Source organism: Rhineura floridana, chromosome 7, assembly GCF_030035675.1.
Source record: "Rhineura floridana isolate rRhiFlo1 chromosome 7, rRhiFlo1.hap2, whole genome shotgun sequence".
Taxonomy (NCBI): Eukaryota; Metazoa; Chordata; class Lepidosauria; order Squamata; family Rhineuridae; genus Rhineura; species Rhineura floridana.
The window spans coordinates 144266761-144294136 of record NC_084486.1 but is presented as its reverse complement, the minus strand read 5'-3'; positions in this window follow the sequence as shown (position 1 = coordinate 144294136).

Here is a 27376-nt window from a genome sequence, read left to right as displayed (position 1 = left end):
CCATTTAATTGAGATATAATCCACGTAATCCTTCTGGGGAAAATCCAGTAAATTAAAAAAAAACAAAAAAACCTGTTGTCAACTACTCATTTGCAATATTCGAATGAGACGTTTGCATTATTAAGCCTCCAATCTAGAAGCACCCTTGTACTTTGCTTTTTGCTGAAAGTTTTGAGTACTCACTCCCACCCTGTCTATGATGATTAATCTCCCCATGACATTTCTGGCTATGGGCCTATATGTCTGTCGAGAAACATGAGAAGTTATATATATTTTTATATATCGTTCTGGAAGACTGGATGGAGTCTGAGTGGCGGAGGTATCAAAAGCATCTCCTGGGATTTGACATAGCACTTGGGCTTGTCAAGATGGCATTTTCCCATGCTCCTACTTCAGCTCTGAAATATACTACTGTAAGAAATGTGGCCAGGAAAAGACAAGGATCCTTTCTCAAAGGAAGTTGGGGAGTGGGCCGTAGCTCAGTGGTAGAGCAACTGTTTTGCAGGCAGAAGGTCCCATCTTCAAACCCTGGCATCTCAAGATAGGACTGGGGAAGAACCCTGCCTGGAATCCTGGACAGCCATTGCCAGAGCAATACTGACCTAGATGGACCAAGAGTCTGACTTAGTATAAAGTATAAAGCAGTTTCCTATGAACCCGTGCTTCCTAGAAGGATAGAATACAATTCATGAATGCTTTGGAGGGTTGTACATAGAGAGTCCTCCATAATCTCTCTTTCAATACAACCAAGTAGCCAAGATGTCAGTGTTTTAGTGGTTCATCTAGAAATGTCATGTTCAGTCAAGTGGCCAAAGTTTAGTGGGAGGGAGTCAGGTAAAGTCTGGCCAAACTCAGGACTGCATCTCCAAAGATGGAGAATTACATTATTATTTTTGTATGCTTGTTGGTGTTCTTATTTTGCTTCTTTCCTTTATTACTGCTGTTTCTACAGAGGATCCAACCTAGAAAATTATTCATCCTAGAAATCTGTGTCAAATTTATTTTCATTAATTTCAAAGCCTTTCTACTGGTCAATGACATCTGATGGTGAAGACAGCCTTTTGTGTTTCTGACTGGAGGTTATATTTTATTTGTGTTTTGGGTGCATTAACAGTTGAATGTGAAACTTCAGTTTCATGTAAAATTAGACTGATTACAATATGTAATTGTAGGGATAGGGGGGAGGAAGAAGGAAGAGGGGGAAGAGAGGAAGAAGGGAAGAAGAGGGGAGTGGAAAGGGGGAAGGGGAGGAGGGGAGGGGGAGGAGAGAAGGGCAGAGGGAGGGGAAAGGCAGGTCTGACTATTTGCATGCTTATTGAGTTTAATGGGATTTACTCCCATGCAATCATGCTTAGGATAGGTGAAACTGACCATGGGGGGGAGAAAAAGTGGAGGGAGGGCAGGAGTGGGGAAAGGAGGAGGGGAAGAAGGAGGAGAGAGGGAGAAGGGAGGGGAAGTGATTGGAAGGAGTGGGGGTGGGAGGTGGGAAGGAAGGGGGAGGGGAAGGGCAGGAGGGAGGGGATAGGAGAGAGGAGGAGGGGAGAGCAGGTTTGATCATTTGCATGCTTATTGAGTTCAATGGCATTACTGCTGTGCAATCATGCATAGGATATGTGAAACTGACCTGGGGGGCAGAGAGGGTGAGGAGGGGGAAGGGAGAGGGAAGGGGAGGAAGGGGAGGGGGAGGAAGGAAGAGGGATGGGAGAGGAGTAGGGGTAGGGGAGGGAGGAGATTGGGTGGGTGGACATTGGGCAGACGGAAAGCCCCTTTTCTTTCGAAAAGGAAAACATTGTGAACAGTATCATTGTTTTTCAGTGTTTCCCCCATCTTTTTATTCTACAGCAGATACTTGTAGTCTCCCACCCAAATTTAAACCAAAACTGTCCCTGGCCACATCCATACCAGACCTTTATTTCACTTAAGACAGTCATGGCTTCCCCCCAAAGAATCCTGGGAAGTGTACTTTGTGAATGGTGCTGAGAATTGTTAGGAGATGCCCTATTCCCAACAGAGCTACAATCTCCAGAAGAGGGGCTGACTGTTAAACCACTCTGGCCACTAAAGCTCTGTCAGGGGAATAGGAGTCTCCTAAAACTCTCACCACCTTGCACAAACTACACTTCCCAGGATTCTTTGAGGGAAATAGCCATGACTGTTTAAAGTGGAATCAATGTCTGGCTTTGCTGTGACCCCATGATTAGCCAAGCCAAACAGCTCTTAGTCTGACTTTTAGAACACTGACAGTTGGTTCTTACTGAGCATGCCTGCGCTATCATAGACTTCAATGTTAAATTTCTAAAATTAATTAAAAACCAGCCATACTTTTAAAAAAACTTTTAAACTGCAGAAGATGAAGGTCAGATTATGGGGCAAGGTCAGTAATAGGATTACAGGTACTTTGTGAACATGGCTGATTTGTAATTAATTTCAACAAATTATGAGACCACTGACAGAAAAAAGTTCAACAGGTCTCTGGATTATTTTTCTCTTGTTTTAGACTTTGAACTCTAGATTCTCTCTGAGTGTTTTGTGTATGGCCATGAAAACTTATAGGGTTGTTAAGCAAGCATTTCTCAGTTCAGGTCTATATATTTTGTAAGATTTTGTTTTGAAATGAATTTATGGGAAGCATCAGAATGGCATGGGGGTATTTTCAATTTAACATGGTGGAATGTGAAAAAGACATTCTGGCTATAGTATACAGCCATTCTCTCTCCTGCCCAAACTCAAGAAACTTACTCAGACACAGCTGTAGTTTTTTCTTTTACTGAAGTAAGAGAAAGTTTCAGTTCAGTGCGCTTCATGAATCTACCTACGGCTTACTCAGAACTCAGCATCCCTCTCTAACTAATTAGGCACAACTTGAGGACAATAAGACATTGACTCAGCAACTAACTCTTCCCCCTTGCCCAGCTTAAGTAGGGCTGGGCTGGGGCCCCCCAGGCCCTCTACTTGTGTGTACCCCAAGTCATGGTTGGAGGCTCAGCTCAGGAGCAGTCAGCGCTTACGCACATGTCTCCAACCCATCCCTGCCCCCTCGCCTCCTGGACCTGGGCAGGGGGAGAGCTGTCTGGCAGCAGCGCAGGCGTAGGGAGAGGCACTGCGTCAGGTGGAGGAGTGGGCGGCCTGTCCAGGGGCCTGTCCTGGGGGGTGTCTGGGATGGCTGGTGGTAACCCGTTGGCATCGAAAGCAGGGGCTGCTTTGATGTCTCCCCTTCGCTGGGTCCCTCCCTAATGGGAATGTCCCAGTCCAAGTCTTCCTCATCCCCCTCCTGCGCACCAGTCCATCCCCTGCTAGCATGGCTGATGACACTCTTGTGACTGTATAATTCTCTCTCTCTCTCCCCCTCTCTCACACACACACAGAGATGGGGTGGCCGAACAGTTCCTGGGCAGCAGAGTGCTGGTGCATGCAAGGAATTATTTTTCTGGGACCTACCCCAATGGCTGCCTGTGTGAAGCCCATAAGCAAGGCTTGAAGGGAGTTGCCCTCACTTAGCATTGCATTCAGTGCCAGCCAGCATACATTCCCGTAGTCCAAACACTGAAGTTCTGTTTTGTTGATACGCGGTATTAGAGGTAGGAAGAAATCCAATGAAGTTTCCCTTTAAAGGTGAACCTACCAGATTTGCAAAACAAGATGTGAACTGAAACCCAGCTGTCCTTCAAAATTTGCACTTCTCCAAAGGTTGTTGTCCAGCAACATTTGCAAGGGAGTTGTCCAGGCAAGTAATGTGGACAAAAACATATATGTTTTTTTTCTCTATAAATTTTATGTGTAATTATCACAACAGCATACATAGTTCTGTATCAGAGAAAATAAAATAAGATTATCTTAATGAGCATAAGCAGCAGAATAATCAGTTAATCAATGAATAGAGATTACTGTATAATAAAGGCTTAACAGAAGGCTGTACTTACCATATACTTAATCATGCCTACCTATATTAATCCCACATTATGAAAACATCACAATGCAATTACAGTAATTTCACTAATATTTATCAAACCAAAAGATGCATACCTATGTCTTTCTGCTATAATACTTCATAAAAGTATTATGTACTTTTACATTTTCTAAATGTATAAAAATTAATACGTTATAAACCCATAATTATTTGGTTCAAAACCATCTTTTACTATAATCAATTAATCTCTGCCTTTTTTCCAAAAAATTGTCATGTTTCTGTCTTCCTCAGTATCTCAGAAAATTCATCCATCTACCCATAACTGCAAAATCCCAAATTTTATCAATCCATAATCTGATTTTAGGTATAGTTTGTAATGTCACGTGATTAATAACATTACTACTACTACTACTACTACTATTAACAACAACAACAACAACAACAACAATAATAATAATAATGAGACCACTTCTGAAAAAACCTTCCTTGGACCCAGAAAATTTCAGCAGCTACAGACCAGTAGCGAATGTTCCATTCCTGGGCAAGATCTTGGAATGAGTGGTTGCTGGCCAGCTCCAGGCGCTATTGGATGAAACCGATTATCTAGATCCATTTCAATCGGGTTTTAGGCCTGGTTTTGGCACTGAGACGGCCTTGGTCGCCCTGTTTGATGACCTATGTCGGGAGAGAGACAGAGGGAGTGTAACTCTGTTGATTCTCCTTGATCTCTCAACGGCTTTTGATACCATCGACCATGGTATCCTTCTAGAGAGGCTCGCGGAGTTGGGAGTTGGAGGTACTGCTTGGCAGTGGTTTTGCTCCTACTTGGCAGGCCGTCTCCAGAAGGTAGTGCTTGGGGAACATTGCTCGACACCAGAGCTTGGAAAAGTTACTTTTTTGAACTACAACTCCCATCAGCCCAATCCAGTGGCCATGCTGGCTGGGGCTGATGGGAGTTGTAGTTCAAAAAAGTAACTTTTCCAAGCTCTGCTCGACACCGTGGGCTCTCCAATGTGGGGTCCCACAGGGGTCGGTTTTGTCTCCCATGCTTTTTAACATCTATATGAAGCCTTTGGGTGCGGTCATCAGGAGTTTTGGAGTGCGTTGTCATCAGTATGCTGATGACACGCAGCTCTACTTCTCCTTTTCATCCTCTTCAGGTGAGGCTGTCGATGTGCTGAACCGTTGCCTGGCCGCGACAATGGACTGGATGAGAGCTAACAAACTGAGGCTCAATCCTGACAAGACTGAGATGCTGTTGGTGGATGGTTTCTCTGATCGGATGGTGAATATATACCCTGTCCTGGATGGGGTTACACTCCCCATAAAGGAGCAGGTTCGTAGTCTGGGAGTCTTCTTAGACTCTTCCCTTTCACTTGAGGCTCAAGTAGCCTCGGTGGCATGGAATGCGTTCTACCAACTTCAGTTGGTAGCCCAGCTACGTCCCTATTTGAGTAAGGAGGACCTCACATCAGTTGTACATGCTCTGGTAACCTCGCGTTTGGACTACTGCAATGTGCTCTACATAGGGCTACATTTGAAGATAGTTCGGAAGCTACAGCTAGTGCAAAATGCGGCGGCCAGATTGTTAACAAGGACCAAGTGGTCCAAGCACATAACACCTGTTCCGGCTCGCCTGCATTGGCTTCCAATATGCTTCCGGGCCAGATTCAAAGTGTTGGTATTAACCTATAAAGCCTTATACGGCACGGGACCACGATACCTGTTGGAACGCCTCTCCCGATATGAACCAGCCCGTACGCTACATTCTACTACGAAGGCCCTCCTCCGGGTTCCGACTCATAGGGAGGCCCGGAGGGTGGTGACGAGATCTAGGGCCTTCTCAGTGGTGGCCCCCGAACTATGGAATAGTCTCCCCGAGGAGGTGCGTTTGGTGCCGACATTGTTATCCTTTCAGCGCCAAGTTAAAACCTTCCTCTTTTCCGAGGCATTTTAATTTAAGTTAACTTAATTTTAAATGTGTTGTAACTGATTTTAGATTGTTTTATTTTTATATGCTTTGTTGTATTATATTGTGTGATTTTATTGTATTTCTTGTGTTCACCGCCCAGAGAGCTATTGCTAGTCGGGCGGTATAAAAGTCTAATAAATAACTAAATAAATAACTAAATAAATAAATAATAACAGGGTGAAGTGGGATGTCATATCTTAGAATCTTTCTGACTTGATTTTTTCTCATCTAATTTGTTTGATGTCTTACATATCTACCACGTATGGAAGAAATTGCCTCTCTCTTCTTGACATTTCCGTAAGTAAAATGTACATACTAGGATAAAGTGCATATCATACATTAGTGAAAATAACAAGCAAAAATGCATTATATATATATATATCTCAGGGGCAATTGCTCTGTACAAATGTGTATATTAAGTAAAACTGCATACAAAAATGTGTACTTTAGGATAAGTTTGCACTAAAATGCTGACACATTTTCATGAGGATTTTTTTATTAAAAAAACCACAAGTTGCTGCAGAAATGTGGAAACTAAATTTATGATTGGAAAAACAAAAACGGAGAGAACCCAACACTGACATCCGTCCCTATGACTAAGAGCCGTTAAATTCTCCATCTTCCAGTTGGCTCCCTTCGGGGTTCAGCTTCTTCTTTAGGATCCTCTCTAGAATTGCGGTTATCCCATGTAGACTTTTTATGCAGACTTTTCTAGGAGTTTTAAAAGACCCATCGAATTTGGTGAGTTTACTTTTGAGAATTCACATATAGGATTATGCTATAAACCTCTGCGTGGGGCGGGATGCATTTTCTCTCCAAAGTACATGCATATGTAAACAGATTGTAGGCCAATTATCTTTTTTCTAGCGTATCTTTAACATAAAGAGCACACACCGTCTTGGCTTTTATTAAAAGAACACAGGACAGTTGCAGAGTAAATGATGAATACAGCATAGAGAAGGCGGATTAAGACCTTTTCACAATGCTTAAAGCCAGGCTTCAGCAATAATCCTTGTATAAGAACAGGGTTAGGGTTACCAGCAGGAATGGGGGAGAAATTCGGTTCAGTTTGCATTTCAAGCCGAATCTATTAAATTCGCACTTTCCAAAACAATATGGGAACTGAAAAAGCCGTCCTTGGAAATTCACTTACTCAAATTTTGCACTGTAGTTCGCCACCGAAACAATGTTTACGAAAATGCATATATTTGAGGAAAGTGCCCACAAATATGAATATTAGTGAAAATAATGTTTTAAAATTAATCATATTAGGAGAAATTGCTTGCAAAAAAAGTGTACATTAGCCAAAACTGCATGCCGACGTGTTTATCAGAAGAAATTTGCACTAAAAAATGTAAGAATTTTCATGAGGTGTTTTTTTTTTAAAAAAAATGCAAATTGCTACAGAAACGTGGTGAACAGAATTTTGGTTGGAAAAATGAGAAACTGAGAGAGCCTAAATGAACAGATCTGTCTATCCCTAGTGACAAACATGCCCCCATTTTCAGGGTAGGGGAGCAGGTCACTGTGGGAATCAGAGGACTGAAATCAGAAGAATGCTTGCAGCTGTGCCACCGTGACCCTCTTCAACACCTTTCCTAGAAAGGGGGTATTTGTAACTGGTCAGTAATTATTACAAACTAGGAGCTGGCTTCTTTAGGAGTGGCCATATCATCGCCTTTTTCAAGGCAACAGGGACCACACCCCAGGGGCGTCCGTACCGGGGTGCGGAGGGTGTGGCCCGCACCCGGGTGTCACCATGAGGGGGGTGACACCCAGAGACACCCCGCCCCGTGCCGTTGCCCGGCAAGTCTGTGCCGACTCCTCCTCGGAGGCAGGCGGGCGGACGAGAGCGGGAGCAGCGTCGGCGGGGCAAGGGAGGCGCGCCGGCGTTCCCAGGCCTTCTGCGGCTGGGTGCCCCTCCGGTGCGCGTCCTCCCAGGGGCATAGACAGGGTGGCTGGCCTCGAGTGCACGTGCGCACGCGCACACAAGCCCAGCCACCACATCCATGCCCCTGGGAGGGCGCGCACCAGAGGTCCGCACTCCCCGCATTCCCGCTAGTGACGCCACTGCCACACCCTCACACAATGAAGTGAAAAACATGCTCTGGACCTAACCAGTCAAATCCCCATCTGCTAGATCTAATAAACCAAGAGGGATCCTCAATAGCATGCATGGCCAGGCATAGAGCCGCAAACACCTTGTCTACCTCATCTGGCTGTATAAGGTGAAACCAAACCTACAGCACATCACCAGTTGTGGAACTGGGTCCTTTGCTTGGAACTGAAATAACTGTGGAGTCTAGTGGCTTTATCCTCAAAGAGTGGTTAGGATGATAGGGGGGAATAAACCAAAGAAGAGCAAAAACATCAAAAATGTACCGGATAAATGCTGTAAGAAAATGGAGTTCAAGAAACGTTTTAAACTACTTGACAAAAACTCTAAACAGAAAAGTCACAAAACAGTAGCAGTAATAAGGAAAAGAAACGTGTTAATCTCAGACACACATCTGAAAATATAGATAGTTCTGTATTGCCTCCTTACCATCTGTCCCTGATCGGAGCCAGGCTCCACATAAGTGGCCATCCGTACCCTCAGGGACAAAGATATATCAGCGAGAGATGGTAGGTGGTAGTAACTGGAATCTAATTCTGATCTGCCAAATGTTAGTACTAGCTAATTATCCTAAACCAAAGGGGTCCCTAACTCAGAATGAGCGTAAATCACACATTTTCCAAATTCTGACTTTGGGACTGCAGGGTTTGGTATATTAATCTTGATTCTTTGAAAATCTGGCTCCTCCTCTGGCCATATGTGGATATCTAAATGCATGTCTAAAAGGTAGTTCAGTAGTGCAGGCTAGTATTTCTAAGAACTTAATTGATCTAGATGATCCCCAAGAAACCTCCTCTCACAAAAAACCTGATAGCCAAAAGCAGAAATTAAAAGAACCTCCTGGGGTTCAAGATCTGTGGCAAATATCAGGTAAAGGGATGAAATTTTTTAATAAAGAGAATGTACTTTTAGACTCGTTTTGTGTTCTGACCTCTGATGCACAAGATGAAATTATGACAAGACTTGAGATTTTGAGAGATCTTTTGATAAACATTCTGTCAGAGTGTGGCAGATTTATAGATAATAAAGAGGGTGTGTATGGGGATGTGGAGGATTACTGTTTAGCCCAGTAAGTCAACAGCAAGATGGGAAGAGAAGAAGATGCCCTGGAAACTCCTGGGCTGAGGAAGGCCAGATTGCCTGGTTTGGCAGCAGTAAAGGTTACGGCAAAGATTAATCAGCTTGTAAACAAAACTGAACAGAGCTGCATTGGGAGGGACTAGCAGTTACAGCACTCAGGGCAAGGTCACCAGACCCATTGCTTGCTTCCTGGCTCGCCATGAGGTATGTGGAAGATGGTGAGCTAGGATTTCCAGAGAGACTAATTGACCCTGACTGCTCCTCAGCAAATATTATGTGCCCCGGGATATCAAATGTCAGTAGGCTGAGTCTGCAAAATGATAAAATTGAATATATAGCGGAGATTTCTGAGCCATTTGGGGTGTAGATGACAACATTGGGTTATATAAATTGACAGCATAACCAACAGGATCGTAAACTGCTGGGTCCCTTATTAGGTGCTCCAGCAGAGGGAATTCCAAAAAGGATTCGCCTAGGACAAAAAAATGGTGTCTACAAACATTCTGATAAGTCTGTTAGTATTTTGCCACAGAATATAGTCGGATGGACATCTACAGTACATGACAATGATTTGACGGAACAAGCTGCAATATCATGGCAAGAAACACAGCTTATGGCAAAGGGTGAGTTATACATACCAGGATTTACAACGTGGGTCAAACTAGCACAGATAATAAGTGATAGGGGCAAAGCCATGGGAGGCCTAGCAATTTTGGCTAAGGAACAGTTGGCGGGGGTGGTGGAGGAAAAAGAATTGACTGATAGCACAATCCATCGACTTCTAACCTCTTGATGGTAAAGTTTGCTACTTATGGTATTAACCATGGTAAACGTTTATATACCTCCAACATCTTCCCAGCACTGTTCTTCAGACATATGGCTACTCTTGGAGCAATTTATTTATTTATTATTTGATTTATATCCCGCCTTTCCTCCCAGCAGGTGCCCAGGGCGGCAAACAAAAGTGCTAAAAACACATCAAAACATCATAAAAACAGACCTTAAAATACACCAAAACAACTTTAAAAACATTTTTTAAAAAAGCTTTAAAAAACTTTTTAAAAGGGTTAAAAAACATATTGTTTTTAAAAAAAAAATTAAAAAGCAATTCCAACACAGATGCAGACTGAGATAGGTCTCAGCTTAAAAGGCTCCTTGAAAGAGGAAAGTCTTCCAAAGGTGCCAAAAATATAACAGAGATGGCGCCTGCCTAATATTTAAGTGGAAGGAATTCCATAAGGTAGGTGCTGCCACCCTAAAGATCCATTTCCTATGTTGTGCAGAATGGACCTCCTGATAAGATGGTATCTGCAGGAGGCCCTCACCTGCAGAGCACAGCGATCGACTGGGCATATAAGGGGTAAGACGGTCTTTCAGGTATCCTGGTTCCAAGCTGTACAGGGCTTTGTACACCAAAACTAGAACCTTGAACTTGGCCCGGTAGTAAATGGGCAGCCAGTGCAATTCTTTCAGCAGTGGGGTGACATGTTGGCAATACCCTGCCCCAGTGAGCAGTCTCGCCACCACATTTTGCACCAGTTGTAGCTTCCGGACCAACCTCAAGGTCAGCCCCACATAGAGTGCATTACAGTAATCCAGCCCGGAGGTTACCAGTGCATGCACAATAGTGGTCAGGCTATCCCAGTCCAGAAACGGCCGCAGTTGTCTTATCAGCCGAAGCTGGTAAAAGGCACTCCTAGCCACGGAGGTTACCTGGGCCTCTAGCGACAAAGATGGATCTAGGAGCACCCCCAGACTACGGACCTGCTTTTTCAGAGAGAGTACAACCCCATCCAAAGCAGGCAACTGACCAATTATCCGAACTCGGGAACCACCAACCCACAGTGCCTCCGTCTTGCTAGGATTCAGACTCAGTTTATTGGCCCTCATCCAGCAATTATTGGAGGAGCTGGGGATGAGGTTCCCAAATGCTTTACTCATACCACTAGGTGATTTTAATGCCAAAATAGGTTCATCACTGTCAAAAGTTGCTGAGCAGTGTGGTATTTTAGAAGATGTGTCTCTAGATTTAAACTACTGGAAGTCTAGAGATAAAAAGATGAATAATGCTGGTTTAAGTCTTTGTAGGATAAAATATATATTTGGACTGCAGATAGTAAATTGCAATGTTTCCAATACAGCATACCCTTTTCAATACTTTTCAGCATATTTAGGACCTGTCATTGATTACATCTATGTTTCCAGAGGAAAAGTCCATTTATTCTCTGGCATAACAGTTGTCTCTAGGGAAGATAGTGATCACCAGCCCGTAGTGGTAAAGCTAGTGGTGGAAACTGATTTAAGGCCAGTAATATGCTCAGATAAATGGCTAGCACAGAATCAAAACAAGTAGCCAGTTGGTCCACCGGGTCCTTGAATACTCCAAATGTGGGAGCAGCCCTATAGCCAGCCTTCCTTGTTAGGTGGGGCCAGGGCGGGCACCAGACATGCTGGGGCCCTTGGGCGCCAGCTTGCCCTGGGCCCCGGTGCACACGCATGCATGCACACCCACCTGTCTCTCGCAGGAAGGGAACTGCTTCCACCTACCTATTCGCTGTCTCTGTCTTTCCTGTCTTTTGCGACTGTGTGGGCTGCTACGTGTGCATCACTGCCATCAACCAAGACGGTGGCAGAGGCTTCAGCCCCTTAGGGAAACCTCGGTTGCCATCTTGGTTAATGGCAGTCCAGCGCATGCAGCCCATGCGACTGCAACAGAGAGGAGAGATGGGTAGGTGGAGCCAGTGAACAGGCAGGTGGAAGAAGCTTCCTCCCTGTGGTCCGATCGCAGAAAAGGAGCGCTACTCCTCCCCCACCCTGGCTGCCCTTTGGGACCAGCCCTGGGTGGGGCAGACACATTTCTAGGTGGGGCATTGTGGGGGAAGGCACATAGCACCAGCCAATCCCCCCCCACTGGTGAAGAGGACATGAGGACCAGGCCAGGGTAAGGGAAAGGCAGTGACTCTCCACCTTAGTCCTTCTCCATCCAGAGAGTGTGTTAACTTACATGAATGAAGTTTAATCTGTTGAATTGCCGCACCCTTTTCTGAGAGATCCCCAGGAATAGCAGACTCAAAAGCTTGACTTTGCTTATAGCTACAGTCCCTTTCACCTGTGGTCTGTCCCTGTGCTCTGATTCTTCATGAACTTGACTACTCTGTTAAAGACATTGAGCAACTGAGCTTGGCTTTGATGATGCATTAGGTATCTCAGTTTTAGATTCCACCTCAAAAACAAACTTGTCCATACTACAAGTTTAGGGAAGGGCAGAGGGAAAATAAATACTATAGGTTGTGTTTGTTAACTCTTCCTTGAGAGTTCTTCTTCTAGTCTTTTTCCTGGTCTTTAGATTTTCCTTCCAATTAAGAGAAAACTTTTAAGGTGGCTGCTACATAAAAGACAAACTAAACAATTGGAAACTAATTGTGGAAAGCAATTGGCATTTTTTTTACTGGTTGCTGGATTTATTTTTCTGTCCAGAAACCCTGAAAGGGCCTCATGCTGAGCTACACATATTAGGAAAATCAGAAATGAAGCCTGAGTTACAGCCTAGGTTTCCAGCCAGCCAGCTAGCTAACTGTAGTGTACACAATAATATTTATATTCTTCTAGGGCTGTTTTCATCCTTTGACATCAAATAATCAAGAAAAAGAATAAAAAATAGCCACTGTGATTGTGAGTATAGTGAGCGCTTTAAAAGAGTAAAGGGTGGCCATTTTTTCAGATCACTTTGTTATCTCTTTATTTTATCCTTTAGCAATAAGCACCCAGTCCTGCTTTACTCCTAATAATAACTGCAGAAAAAGCAAACACTTCTTACTGCGGGAAAATAAACATGCTTAATGATTGCTGGCTGGGCAGAGAACACAACTGAAAATGAAAATGAAAAACAGAACAAAGGAAAGTCCAAGGGGTGGAGTCTAACTCTAGCCCATAATACAAAGTTCTAACATTTAACTCTTCAAGGGTCATGTTACTTATACTACTACTTATACTACTGTTTTTTTCAGGATCCCTTAAGCAATTATAGGATGATCAGTCAGGGAAAGTCTTCAGTGAGCAGACTTTGGGGGGGGGTGTGGCTCTTCCAGATGAGGCTTTTGTTGTGCACTTGCCCAGCCTTATTCACTGAATTATTCAGGGGATCCTATTCTTAAATTGCTCCTGTTCTTAAAACAAGCTATTATTCTTTAAATGGAGGTTGTCATTGTCTGTCATGTCACAAATTAAAAAGAGAAGTCCCTCCAAAAATCGGGGGGGGGGGCAAAGCACTGCTTGGGAGGCAGTGCCCCCATTTGCGCCCCCTCTCCGGCTACAGGCCTGGGTGGGAGTCAGCAACCTCCAGCCATCCAAAATAACTCTGTTGGCCATTTCTAGAGAATGCAGTGCAAGTTGCAAAATGTGCTTCCTTTTATGCGGTAGGCATGATTATGTTCCCTGACCAGTGTTTGATCGGCTTCAGAGTGAGAGTTGAGCCTTTTGTGCTCTAGCCTTTCACCAGCTTGCTTCACAGCCAATAGCTCCCCAGAATACCAATGAGCCACTTGGGCTCTGCAGTGCTAGAGAGGACTCTTGGGAGAGATTGTGTCAACTGCCCATTTCATCTCCCCATTCCAAAGCAAGGCCAAGGCTTTGACAGGATTCTCTGCTTTTTCCACTGGAAGATCCCCCAGAGCCTTCAGCAGCCCAATAGTTTCCATCGATCTTCAGGAGCAGGCCTTCCGAAAAGGCCCTCAACCCTGGGGAGGGGGCGTTGTGGATTGCTGTCCTCCATCCAAACTTTACAATGACAAGGGAGAGCATTGCACAACCCCTACCTTCAGTCCATCCCTCATATCACTTAGGGTAAAGGCTACATCAAGGGTGGGCCCAGCCCAACACATTGGACCAGTGACTGTAGGGGACAGCCCCGTTGTGTGTGTTGGAGGCCATGAGCAGCAGCCTCTGCATGGATATTGAAGTTGCTCAGGGCTATTGTCCTGGGGTCCTCCAACACCACGCTAGCTCAGTTAGGGCGGTTGCTGAGCAGCAGGGTGGTCAACAGACCAGCAGCATCCCTAGTCTGGCTCTCTGGCCCAGCATCAGATGCAAAGCCTTTAAGGCCACCCCGAGATCAAGAGGTTGCCTGGTAAAGGGGATGGTACTTCTATGGACAATGGTAATACATACACCCTCAACACCTCCCAGTCTGTCCTGGTGCTGTACCAAATACCCAGATGGGCACAGCTGAGTTTGTTCAGGTCCACCCAACTAAGTTATACACGCCAGGTCAGCCCCTTCATCCACAATCAACTCACGGGTAAGCACAGTCTCATTACAGACTGGCCTGGTGTTTCGTAGCAGAACCATCAGACCAGAGGGCTCAGTGGATAAGCTCCCAGGAACTTGAGGAAGGGAACTGAAGTGGGGGACGGGGAACAAATGTCCAGGCCTCTGCCCCAGGTGGTAGTCAGCCCCTCCATTCAAACTATACCTTCCCTTGCTCACAACTACTGAAATTGGAGCAGTATCATAGTGACTTCTTCACACGTACCCACCCAGACGCATCATAACACCATCATTCAGTACCACAAGAACATGAGAAGACCCTGCTGGATCAAGCCAGTGGCCCTTCTAGTCAAACATCCTCTTGTGACAGTGGGCAACCAGCCATAGCTACCTATGGGAAGCCCACAAGCGAGGCCTGAGAGTAATAGCACTCTCCTCTCCTGTGAGAGGAATCCAGAAACATGCTGCCTCCAATCATGGAGACAGAGCATCGCCATTGGGGCTAGTAGCCATTGATAGCCTTATCCTCCATGAATTTGTCTAACCCTCTTTTAAAGCCATCCAAGCTGGTGGCCATCACTGTCTCCTGTGGGAGCGAATTCCATAGTTTAACTATGCACCAAGTGAAGAGCTGCTTTCTTTTGTCTGAGCTGGATCTTTGGCTTCATTGGATGTCCACAAGTTCTAGTGTTATGAGAGAGGGAGAATTTGTTTTCTCTGTCCACTTTCTCCATGCCATGCATATTTTTATACACTTCTACCATGTCACCTCACCTTTTCTCTAAAGAGCCCCAAATGTTGCAACTTTTCCTCATATAAGAGTCGCTCTGTTCCCTTGACTATTTTGGTTGCCTTTTGCTGAAACTTTCCCAACTCTGCAGTATTTTTTTTGAGGTGAGGTGACCAAAACTTTACACAGTATTCCAAATCTGGTCGCAGCATCAATTTTTATAATGGCATCGTGATATCAGCAGTTTTATTTTCAGTTCTTTTCCTAAAGTTCTCTAGCATGGAGTTTGCCTTTTTCACAGCTTCCACACACTGTATCAACATCGTCATTGAGCAATCCAGAACTCTGAGGTCCAGCTTCCGAGATCAGTAGATGTTACCAAGGGAAAGGCACTCACAAGCCAGTTTTCTCAGCCTTAAGGACTAGAAACTTGGAATTTTAAACACTGAATGAGATTCTCAGGAGGCTGAATCCCAAATGCCATGCCAAGCCTATGCTTGCATGAAGCTGTTGCAGAGTATACACAGCCCAGCCTTTGATGTGGCAATTAACCTAATCAATCTATTTTATTGTTATTATCCTGCTCTGTGGCCCGTGGGAATCTTACAAGACTCATGGCTGTTTATGGTATCCGCTGAAAAGTTGTCCCAAGGTAAGGGATGGCATTTCATGAGAGGCCCAGCTGAGGGGAGGTCCCAAGGCAGGCACGAAAAAAGGGGTCACATAACCAATGTTCTCCACGTGAGTGAAGGGAAGGAGGCAAAGTGTGCCTGGAGGTTAGACTTCTTGCCAGTTAGAAAGGGAGATGTAGAGACTAGCAGAGAGCTGTTTCCCGTGGAGTTGGAGTTTGTGTTCCTGTGCCAAATTGAAAAAGATGCCGCATTTCAGGCCAGGGGGAGCAGGGGTGAAGAGAGAGAAGGGCCTGCTCTGTGCGTGGCTTTACCTCAGGGATGACATTTATGGGTCAGGCATGGCTTTGACCAGGTGCCGCTCCCCCTCGCCTGGCTCCATTAGCACAGGAACCCTTGCCAAAACCAGACAGGGGGAGGGTGCAGGAATTCGGATCTCCTTTCAGAGTTTCATGCTATGCAACAGTCCAGGTCAATGTCGTTTGGAGCTGTGGTTTAAGTTTTTAGCATGCTTCCAGTTCCTCTTCATCCTGCCGCTGGTTTGCATTGTTTCACTGTCAAAGATATTGTGGAGATATATTTTTAGGAATTAAGACGTCACTTTCATTCAGCCATAGAACACACGGACCCTTTTAATCCAGCATGACTATGCTTACCCCACCCCCGAAAATTGTGGTTTGCTTGACTACCGAAGGTTCCCCTGTCTTTTTTAACAACCTGCAAGCAGGAAAGAAGGATTATGCGCCTGCTTCTCCCACTCTGTTGCTCCCCTAGTCCTGTCACCCACCCATTCCTGGAAATCACCTTGGACAGCTCTTTGAAAGTTCAGACTAAAACCCGGAGTGGATTCACTACCCCACTGACGTTGGAGCCCTCAGCCTCCGCTGCTCATCTCAGTAGTGCAGTTTGGTAATTTTAGATTCTAGACCAGAGCTTGGAAAAGTTACTTTTTGAACTACAACTCCCATCAGCCCAATCCAGTGGTCATGCTGGTTGGGGCTGATGGGAGTTGTAGTTCAAAAAAAGTAACTGTTCCAAGCTCTGGTCTAGACTTGTCTTGCCGGGGTAGGGGGGCGGTCCTTTAAATGGTAATTTGCATTATTTCACTTTTTTCAAAACACAGCAAACCCATCATACTGCCTTTGGGCCCTCCTGCTCATTCTGTCGAGTGGGTTTATGGACCTCTGCCCCAAATCCTGGCCCTGATGGCACCACTGCCGCCTCCATCAAGCAGGCTGTTAAGAAGATGGAAAGCGGCCTTGTACTGAATCAGACTTAGGGATGCGTGAAAATGTGGTGTTTGGTTTCCCTCAGTTTCTCATTTTTTTCAGTCTTAAGTTCAGTTCTCCACATCAGTTTTCATTTTTTTAAAATCGTTATGAAAATTCTTCAGCATTTTAGTGTGAATTTCTCCAAATATACGCATTTCTGTATGCAATTTTGTGTCATTTGCCCTTGTATATTGCATTTACACACACACTTTACAGTGTGTGCATTGTCTGGCTGGAGGACTGCACTGCAAAATTTGGAGGGGTGCAAATTTTGACAGATGGTTACATTTTGGTTTGCAAATTGTTCTGGAAAGCGCAAATTAGGTATGTTCACCTTTACATGTGAACTGAATCCCTAGTCATACCATTGGGGGCTGGGGGCTCCATGTCAGCAGAGCAGTGGAATCTGCTCCGGGTTTAGTCTGAATTTTCAAGGAGCTGTCCATTCCCCTCTGTTGGGAAACAGAGCACTCTTGCCACACAGCTTGTCTTGTGTTGGCCCCCACCCCCAGCTAGCTTGTCGTATCAGGTGTGGTCATTATAGTGGCAAGGAGTTCTCCGGGTCAGGCTCGGTCCCTAGTGAAGTCTGACTGAACCTCAGGGCAGTGGCGGCTGGCGCCCGTTGGGACTGGCGGGGTGGAAGGCGTGGAGTCCAACAGTAGGTGGAGCCAGAGCCAATGACAGGCAGAGGCAATTCTAGGTTTGTCCCTGCTGAGTTCTACAATGGCAGCCCTGAGACTGAGGAGGAAGGTGATACCGAGGGCCAGCCCCTGATCTGGTTGCTAGAAGGCAGAGAGGTGGGGGCTCGCGGAGGGCAGACTGCGGTTGGTGGGGCAGTGCCCTGTTCACCCTAGTGGACCAGTCCCCCTTGCCTCAGGGGCATGTGGGATCACCCCAGAATGCCCCAGCAGAACATCTCAAAGATCAAGGTGGAGCATAAGGAATCAGGTGGTCCTTAACATACTTGGGCCCAAGTCGTTTAGGGCTTTGCGAACTGACACAAGAACCTTGGACCTGGTCTGGCAGCAAATTGGCAACCAGTCCAGCTCCTGTGGCCAGTAAGCTGCTCCTGTGCAACACGGGAAGCCGTGTCCTCCTGAGTCAGACCATTGGTCCATCTAGCTCAGTACTGTGAGCAGTCCGGCTGCTGTATTCTGCACTAGTTGCAGTACTTGCCTTTACACAATAGGATCGCTTCTGCCCAACCCTCTCTGACCAGGGAAACGAAAGGCATTTTCAGCGTCCGTGGACATGTTCCAGGTATGCAAAAAGTGTCAAGGAGAATGTGAAGCAGGGCCAATGAGGGGGTGTGGCCTGGGGTGAGGGTGTAGTGTGAGAGTCCTGAGGGCCAGGTAACAAAGTTGGGAGGGCCGCATTGGGCCCTGAGCCTGAGGTTCCCCACCCCTGGGCTAGCCTCCCAGTTAAGGAATCCAAGGGCAGAGGAAGCTGATATCAGGGCAGGAAGCAATTATCACTTGCTGGTCGCCACCCTGGGCTCCCTTTGGGAGCAACAGCAGGATATAAATTTAATAATAAAGAAGATAATAAAGAAAATGATGGTGGGATTGGGTGAAGAAACAGAAAAACGACTGGCTCTGTGTACATGCCATACAATCAAAGTACATGTAAAGCCCATTCCCCCCCAAAAATAAAGAATCCTGGGAACTGTAGTTATTTAACGGTGCTGTGAATTTGTTAAGGGAGGGGTAAAGTAGAGTTCCCAGGATTCTTTGGGGGAAGCCATGTGCTGGAAATGTACATTATGTATGCAGCCTGGAACTCAAAGAGAGTGGGGAAGCCTGGGGGAGGAAGTCCACTGTCTACCACTGGCTCTGACTTTGAGGAGTCTGTTTAACCAAAACCTCCAAGATAGTCACAGGCCGGCACATAGAGCCATAGAGATCATCTCCTGTCTTTTTAGTAATGGGTGGTATGGGTGGCCACCATCACTAGGAGAATCTTTTCAGAGGTTGTAAAATAAACACACCTGCTCTCAACCTGCCCCCCTCCTCCAATTGGCCGTTCAATGCATGATGAATCATCAAAGAAGCCGCAAAGTTCAGTAAAAAGGTAATAACGGGCAGTTTCAACTTCCTGCATCTCATAAACTGAAAAGAAAAATGTCACATTGGGACAGAGACTTAGAGAAACAAATTTCTCAATGTCCTCCTTGGAACAGCGAGTTCCAGAAGGTAAAGAGAGGCTGCAGGCAGCTGTGACTTAAGTAACAACCAGGAACAGATTCAAGCAGGAACTAAAGATAAGCCACTAAATCTCAGAAGACCACAGAGTAATCATTAAGATTAACGTTCTCAAGGGGCGGATTCGTCCTAGAAACTAACAGGTGCCACTCAGCTATACCAACGGGATTTTCCAGAACAGAGAGAAGGAAGCTCTTCTTTTTTTTCTTTAAAAGCGCCAGTCCAGAACTTTTCTGATGTGCTAAAGAGGCAGAACCACACAGGGACAATGCAAAAAAGATAAAAGGCAGACTCTCTCCCAACGAAGCCCTCGTGTGCAAGAGGAGAGAAGAAAGGCCGAGGCTATATGAAGCAGTCAGATTTGAAAGCAGGAAAGAGTTTCTGAGCCAAGCAAGCATTTGTCAGCCAGAGGAAACCCAGCTTTCAAGGCTGATAACAAGAGCTATAAAATGAAGACAGTTAATGATAAGTGATAATCAGTGAGTTAACTAGTCAAGGGCAAAATAAAACCCACAGGCACAACTACTTGGTGCTGATTGGAGGGAGCTCAGCCAGTAGCTGTGCTTCTTAGGCATGGAGGGGGAGGGTCAAAGTTTTCACCACTGCCTGCCTCTAGAAGGGGGCTGCAGAGCCAACAGTGGCCCATCAGTGGTAGTGCCCATCTTACGGACATGACACATGGAAGCTGCGTTGAGCTGCTGTCGCATGCCCAGCTCTGAATGCTGGAATGTGCAGACTCCAGAGACTACTTGGAAGGGGGTGGCCTGCGATGGGGTTTGGAGCCCAGAACATGCTGTCAGGCCAAGCCAACACCACAGTTCCTGTGACTCAAGGGCAGAGCAGGGCCTGAAAGCAACCAGGAGGAGACAGCCAGCCAGGAAACAGCAAGCATGTACTCCGATGCTTGGTAAACGCTACTCTTATTTTTGCCTTTCGAAGATGCCATTATCAGGACCGGCTCCAGTTTTGAGGGGGAGCCTGGCAAAATGCCCACTGATGGGCCTCTTCCTACATCAGTAGCTGCAGCGGTGGGAGCAGCAGAAGACCACTTAAGTTTCCCACAATATCCTGGAACAACACTATGCATGGGAAAGGGCCATAGCTCAGTGGTAGAGCACCGGCCTTGCATGCAGAAGGTCCCAGGTTCAGTCCCCGGCATCCCTAGATAGGGTTAGAAGAGACTCCTGCCCGATACCCTGGAGAGCCGCTGCCTGTCAGTGCAGACAGTATTGAGCCAGATGGACCAATGATCTGACTCAGTATAAGATAAGCTTCCTATGTTCATAGACTGAAATGATGCCCTAGCCCTGCCTGGGATCCTGTCAGCCATCCTGGTGTGCCAGGTGCTGACACCAGGCGAGGCCACTGGAACATTACAGAAAGGTATTAATACTCACACATGGGGACTCCCGTTCTTCAGGTTTTCCGTCCCTCTCCTGTGCCTCCAGTGTACGCTCTGAATGGGAATCCATCTTGCCTCTAGTATTGACATTCAATACTTGTCAGCTGACATTCATTGAAGAGTCACCAGTGGAAAAGCACTGCTGTAGTGCACATAGGCATGTAAATCAGTGGTAAGCTAGCCAACCTGGTGCCTCCAGGTGTTGCTGGACTACAGATCCCATAATCCCTGACCATTGGCCATGCTTGCTGGGGCTGTTGGAGTCCAACGACGCCGGGAGGGCCATAGATCCCCCACCCTTTCCCTAGAGGCATGCTGGCTCACAGTTCACTGTCTAACTCACCAGATCTTTTTATGGAGAGACCATCCACAGTGAAGTAGAAGCTACTTTCCTGTTGCATGACTCCATGCAGTTGCAGTGTGCATATAAATATAAGAAGCGACCGGTTCCCCCCACCCCACCCATTAGTCAATCATCACCCTCCCAGCTAGGCAAAAGATCGGATGGGGGAAACCCAAAGGACAGGCCCACCCACATGCTTACAGTATTCATCTACATTTTGCAGCAATGTGGTCACAGGAAAGTGTCAACGCAGTGGCGGCAGAGGGCTCCATGTCAATGGGGCAGGGGAATCCGCTCTGGGTTTTAGTCTGACATTTCTAGGAGCCGTCCAAGGTGCTCCAGCCGCCACCCTGTATATGCACACCAGGTGCACACTTGCGTGCGCACGCATGTATATATTATGGTACACTGACAAGCATGGCAACCAGCTTACTGCCAGGTACAGACACAACTGGAAGAAATGCAATGGAGCTTCCAAAGGGGCAAATGTGAAGTTTGCTCTGGCCCTAAGCTGTCGGTACTGTCAGCTTCCTGATCCCAGGTGGAACAGAGAACTGCTTTTCAGCAAGAAACAACAACCACTGAGGAATGTTTTCCCACATTTTTGATTGGGTGCTAAAGCATTGCAGTGAGAATGTGAATAGGTTCCCCACATCAATTGGAAACAGGAAGTCCTCCAGATAATTGTCTGGCCCTTGAGGTGATCAAAGTGTAAACAGAACAATTTCATTGAGGAATCTAAACATCTTCCTTTCCTTCTCTCTCTCTCTCTCTCCCTCCTTCCCCCCTGCCTACAGGAGACACTGAAAAGAGGCTGCTTCTTGTCAGGTAATTAAAACTGAAGGAATTGTCCTTGGTTGAGGTGTCAAAGGAGGAAGTCCTCAAGAGAGTGTTAAAGAGCATCTTCCCAGCCCGGAGAGTTTAGGAATGGAGTGCAAACAAAGAAAAAACGAGGGCTGCTCTGTTGTCCCCAAAATCTCACTACTGCATCCTCTGCCGCCAATTGCCTTTAATAGCTGAAATGGAATGCCTGGGCAACCTCAGTTTGGGAGAGAGAGAGAGAGAGAGAGAGAGAGAGAGAGAGAGAGAGAGAGAGCAGGGGATGGAATAGTTATATTTCTTCTTGGGAGGTGCCAAAAATAAAAGAGGATTAGACACGTTCATGGAGGATAAGGCTGTCAGTAAGGGTGTTCACACAGTACATTTAGCAGTCTGTGTATCTGTATAGACGATAGTCGAGCTGTACACTTATGAAGTTATTCACAAGCAGTGTTCAACAAGTGTACCGTTTGTGTGCCTGTGTACACAATAGCTGAGCTATACAAATCTTTCAGAGAAACCCTTGTACGTATGTCCAGACAGCTTGTATCTGGGTACAGGGTAATATGGAAACAATCTCAATGGCTACCAGCCATGATGACTATGTCATGCCTCTACCATCAGAGGCAGCATGCTCCTGTCTGAATACATGTTGCTAGGAATCACAAGTGGGGAGGATGCTCTTGCGCTACTTGGGTCCTGCTTGTGGGCTACCCATGGGCATCTGGTTGGCCACTGTGAGAACAGGATGCTGGACAAGAGCGGCCTGTGGCCTGATCCAGCCGGCTCTTCTTATGCTTTTATGAAATGGCATACAAGGGCTGTGTCTATGCAATATCTCCAAGAATGGTACACTAAGCACCCTTGTTTTGTATTTCCAATTGTTAGCAGGCATGAGGGGAAGCAGGAAGGAAGAACTTTGGAAGCAGGTGAGCAAGTAAAAGTTGGGATGAGCAGAATATCAGCTGGATGAAACCAATGGAAATCCAAACAACTCCATGCAAATCAACAACTAGTCTTGTAGCACTTAAAAAAAAAGCCCGCACACAGCAAAACTGGCTCTTGAGATGGTGAGTACAACCCTAGCTAATGGCTGAGGAATGCCCTTGTGGGTACATTTAGGTTTGCACAGGTGCGTGCATGGGGACGCCAAACCAGAGGGGAGGGGAACTCTGCCCGTCTGGCTCCTGGGAGCATGTGCCAAACATGCAACCCACCCTTTTTCTGAAGTGGTTTCTCGTCTACTCAGGGTGGCGAAGAGGCAGATTAAAACACTCCAGTAAAGGATTACTCAGGTTTTGTTTAACAATCCCAAGAACTCTTGGCCTAAACCCCTTTTCAAATTGTGTCTGCGGCAATGCAGGCGGATGTCGGGACAATGATTCAATATTGATACATTTGCAGTGAACCCTCTCATCCTCACGGAGGGCTGCCAAGGACGTTCTCACCTCTGAACCATGTTTTTAAGAGGAATGTGTCCTATGTTCATAGACTGGGGCGGGGGATGGCTCACTGCTGGGGCATATAAACAGCATGCACAACATCCTGGGTTCTGTTTCCCACATCTCCAGTTAGAGGGATCTCAAGTTGCTGGGCTGGGGAATATGGGAATGTAAGAAATATTCATACTCAGTCAGGCCATAGGTCCATCTGGCTCGGCACTGTCTACACTGACTGGCAGCAGCTCTGCAGGGTTTCAGACAGGGGATATTCCCAGCCATGCCTGGGGATGCTGCAGACTGAACCTGGGAACATCCAGAACTTGGAAAATTTACTTTTTTGAACTACAGCTCCCATCAGCCCAATCCAGTGGCCATGCTGGCTGGGGCTGATGGGAGATGTAGTTTTAAAAAAGTAACTTTTCCAAGCTCTGCACGTCTGCATGGAAGGCAGATGCACTGCCACTGAGCCACTCCTCTTTTCTCGGAGAAGACCTTGGAGAAGCTGTTCTCAATCAATGGTGCTTGGCTAGATGGGCCTGACTCGATACGACGCAGCTTCCTGTGTTTTGTAAAGTTGGGATGGCTTCGCTCATTTGCTGAGGAGCATCACGGGGCGGCTGCATTTTTTGCCAGAAAAGATACAATTTAGAATGAGGAGGGGAGGAGGTTGTTGCAGGGCAGGCTCAACTCTTTTTAGAAACTGACATTATTTCAACTTGTGAACTGAATTTGTACAGCCATCCGTACCTTACATTTCCCTGATGGCTCACAAAACAAACAGAGCAACTGAAAAGCAATATAGGAAGATAGGAAGCTGCTTTATACTGAGTCAGACCATTGGTCCATCTAGCTCAGTATTGTTGACACTGACTGGCAGCAGCTGTCCGGGGTTTCAGACAGGAGACCTTCCCAGTTCTACCTGGAGATGCCATGGATTGAACCGGGGACCTTCTGCGTGCAAAGCAGATGCTCTGTCACTGAGCTATGGCCCTTGCCTTCTCTGCCTTCTGCTGAGTCAGACCATTGGCTCACCTAGCTCAACATTTTCTCTCCTAACCGGCAGTCTCTCTTCAGGAATTCAGGCATATTTATTTCCCAGCTGTACCTGGAGATGCTGGGGATGGAACCGGGGTATTAATTGATTGATTGATTGATTAAAGTTATATCTCACTCTTCCTCCCAGAAGGAGCCCCGGCAAACAAAAACACTAAAAGCATTTTAAACCATCTTAAAAACAAAAGACTTTAAAACATATTAAAATAAGACATCTTATAATAATAATAATAATAATAATAAACTTTATTTCTACCCCTCCCTTTTTCCAATAGGACTCAGAGCGGCTTACAACTAAAACCAACACCATTAAAACATACAGAGTATATTTTTTAAAAAGAATTAAACTATGAGAAAAATTAAAACCATAAAATATAGGTTAAAAACAGCGGACAATTTAAAATAATAAAATCATATAATGTAATCACCAAACCTATCACACTTAATCCTGGTCGTTCTCTATCCCAAATGCCCGTTGAAATAAAACAGTCTTTACTTGTCGCCGGAAAGACGGCAAGGAGGGAGCTGATCGCACCTCACTCGGAAGGGAGTTTCACAGCCTAGGGGTGGCCACCGAAAAGGCCCTATTTTGTGTCCGCGTCATATGTGCTTGCGAAGGTGTGGGGAACACAAGAAGGGCCTCACCTGAAGATCTCAAATCCCGGACAGGTTCATGTAGGGAGATACGATCTGTCAAATAGTCTGGACCTGAGCCGTATAGGCTATATATATATATATATATATATATATATATATATATATATATATATAAATATCTTTAAAAAAAAAACTTTAAAAACATCTTTAAAAGCAATTCCAACACAGACGCAGACTGGGATAAGGTCTCTACCTAAAAGGCTTATTGAAAGAGGAAGGTCTTCAGTAAGCACTGAAAAGATAACAGAGATGGTGCCTGACTAATATTTATGGGGAGGGAATTCCAAAGGGTAGGTGCCACTACATTAAAGGTCCGCTTCCTATATTGTGCAGAATGGACCTCCTGATAAGATGGTATCTGCAGGAAGCCCTCACCTGCACAGCCCACTGATTGACAGTCTTTCAGGTAATCTGGTCCCAAGCTGCATAGGGCAGCTCTTGATCACCTTCCCTAAAAAAGGGGTATTTGCGACCGGGCGATAGTTGTCACAAACCAAAGTGTCCAGGGTGGGCTGTTTCAGAAATGGTCGTATCACTGCCTCTTTCAGGGCTGCTGGGACCACTGTCTCCCACAATGACACGTTGACCACACCCTGGATCCACTCAGTCATACCTCTTCAGCTACCTTTAATAAGCCAAGAAGGGCAAGGGTTGAGAGGACATATTGCTGGCCACATTGTCGCAAACACCTTATCCATGTCATCAGGCTCATCAACTGAAACTGATCCCAAGAAATTGCAGCAGACATTGCACTGGACACCTCAATGGGGACTACAGTATATTAAGAGATGCTGCCTGAACTGTAGTGGGGCTGCTCAGAACTGGCCTCTGAAGATCTTCATGTTCTGGTAGGCACAGATGTGTGGACAAGCTTCCAAGCAGAGAACTCAACCAGCTGGATTGCTTTTTCAGCTACCCTAAAATGCTCCAATTTCAGCTTTAATTCCCCCCCCCAAGCTTTGATCACCAAACAGCCATTTTGGGTAAATGAAGCTTCTTTCAAATGTTTCCTGGAGTTTTACTGTGCCAACTGCCTCCACCCGCCCAATACAAAAATCTGTAAGAAAAATCTAAGAAGGGTCTCCTCCCCCCCACTGCCTGCCCTGCACTCAACAGAACAACCTTTTTCTTTTAATGCTTTTTACTGCTCACCCCTAAGCTGTCTTTATATCCAATAAATTTGCAGACCTTGCTGAGAAGCAAAAGAGGCCGATCCTATTGAAGGTACATCAGTAATTTGTTCCTGCCAGTTCGTAAAGACTCGTTTCTGTAGGTTACAAACGGGGCATGTGCGTATCTGCAGATTCCCAGCAAGATTTAAAACTCTGTTCTTGGATACATTCAAGATCAGATTGTTGGAAAATGTGCATTTTAATAATGTTTTCCAGGCTGCTTTTCATACCTCATAATAGCAATGTTATCCAGGGGTGGGCAGATCTGCGGGATCTACTTTTTTCCAGGACCCCAAATTCCACCAACTGGCGCCTGGAGCCCAGGAATTGGATTTGAGTGCCAGAATTGTGTGGAGCTCACAGTCCTTTTACACACACACACACACACACACACACACACACACACGCACGCACGCACGCACGCACGCACGCACGCACGCACACACACACACACACACACACCCCTCTTCTGTTTACTCTAAGCTTTTTTCATTTCAGCAGTATAATTTAGGAGAGGGGGGGGAGTCATTTTGTTGCTGGTATTATTAAACAATTGGGAGTCAAAATCCAATCTCCTGCAAATCACCCAGAGATCTACCGGTCTATTTTCTGCCCACCACTGGGCTTGTCAATACAGATGAAAGAGTTGCCCATTTATAAATTAACCCCCCCCAAACGGGGATTTCTGTCTTTGAGTGCAGCCTTGTGACATAGGTGCATTTAATTATTTACAAGAGGGGTGGGAATCTGAAGCCCAGGGGCCAAATGTGGCCCTCCAAGAAGGAGCCTCTTCAGCCACATCAATGCTCCTTAGGCCATGCTTCGCTTCCACCTGAAGTGATTTTGCCTGGCTGGAATGTGTCCCTGAACTCTGCTCATGCTCACCTGATCCATTCCTTGTCTGGATCCATTCCTTGTCTGGATCCATTCCTTGCCTGGATGGAGGATAGGGAGGAGTGTGGGTCTGGAAACTAGCCTACCGTGCAAAAGTAACGTTTACAGTCATCGCTCCACCCACTTTTGCCTTTGACCCCACCCACCTCTGGCTTGTGGCCCTTAGGAGCTGCCCATAAGGGAATGCGGCCCTCGCGACTCGTTTTATCAACACTCTTCTTTCAGAGAATCTCACGATTCTTGGATGATTGTCAGGAAGGGGATTCTTCAGGGTGAAGATCTGTAATGGTGGTCAAGTTTTGATAAAAGACTGATTGACCGCCACTCAGGGGCATCCCTGGGAGTGGGGCTTTGATTACAGCCCTGTGCTTGGGGGTCCCGGGGCCTGGCACTGTCTTCCGCCCACCTGGTGAGGCTCTCCAC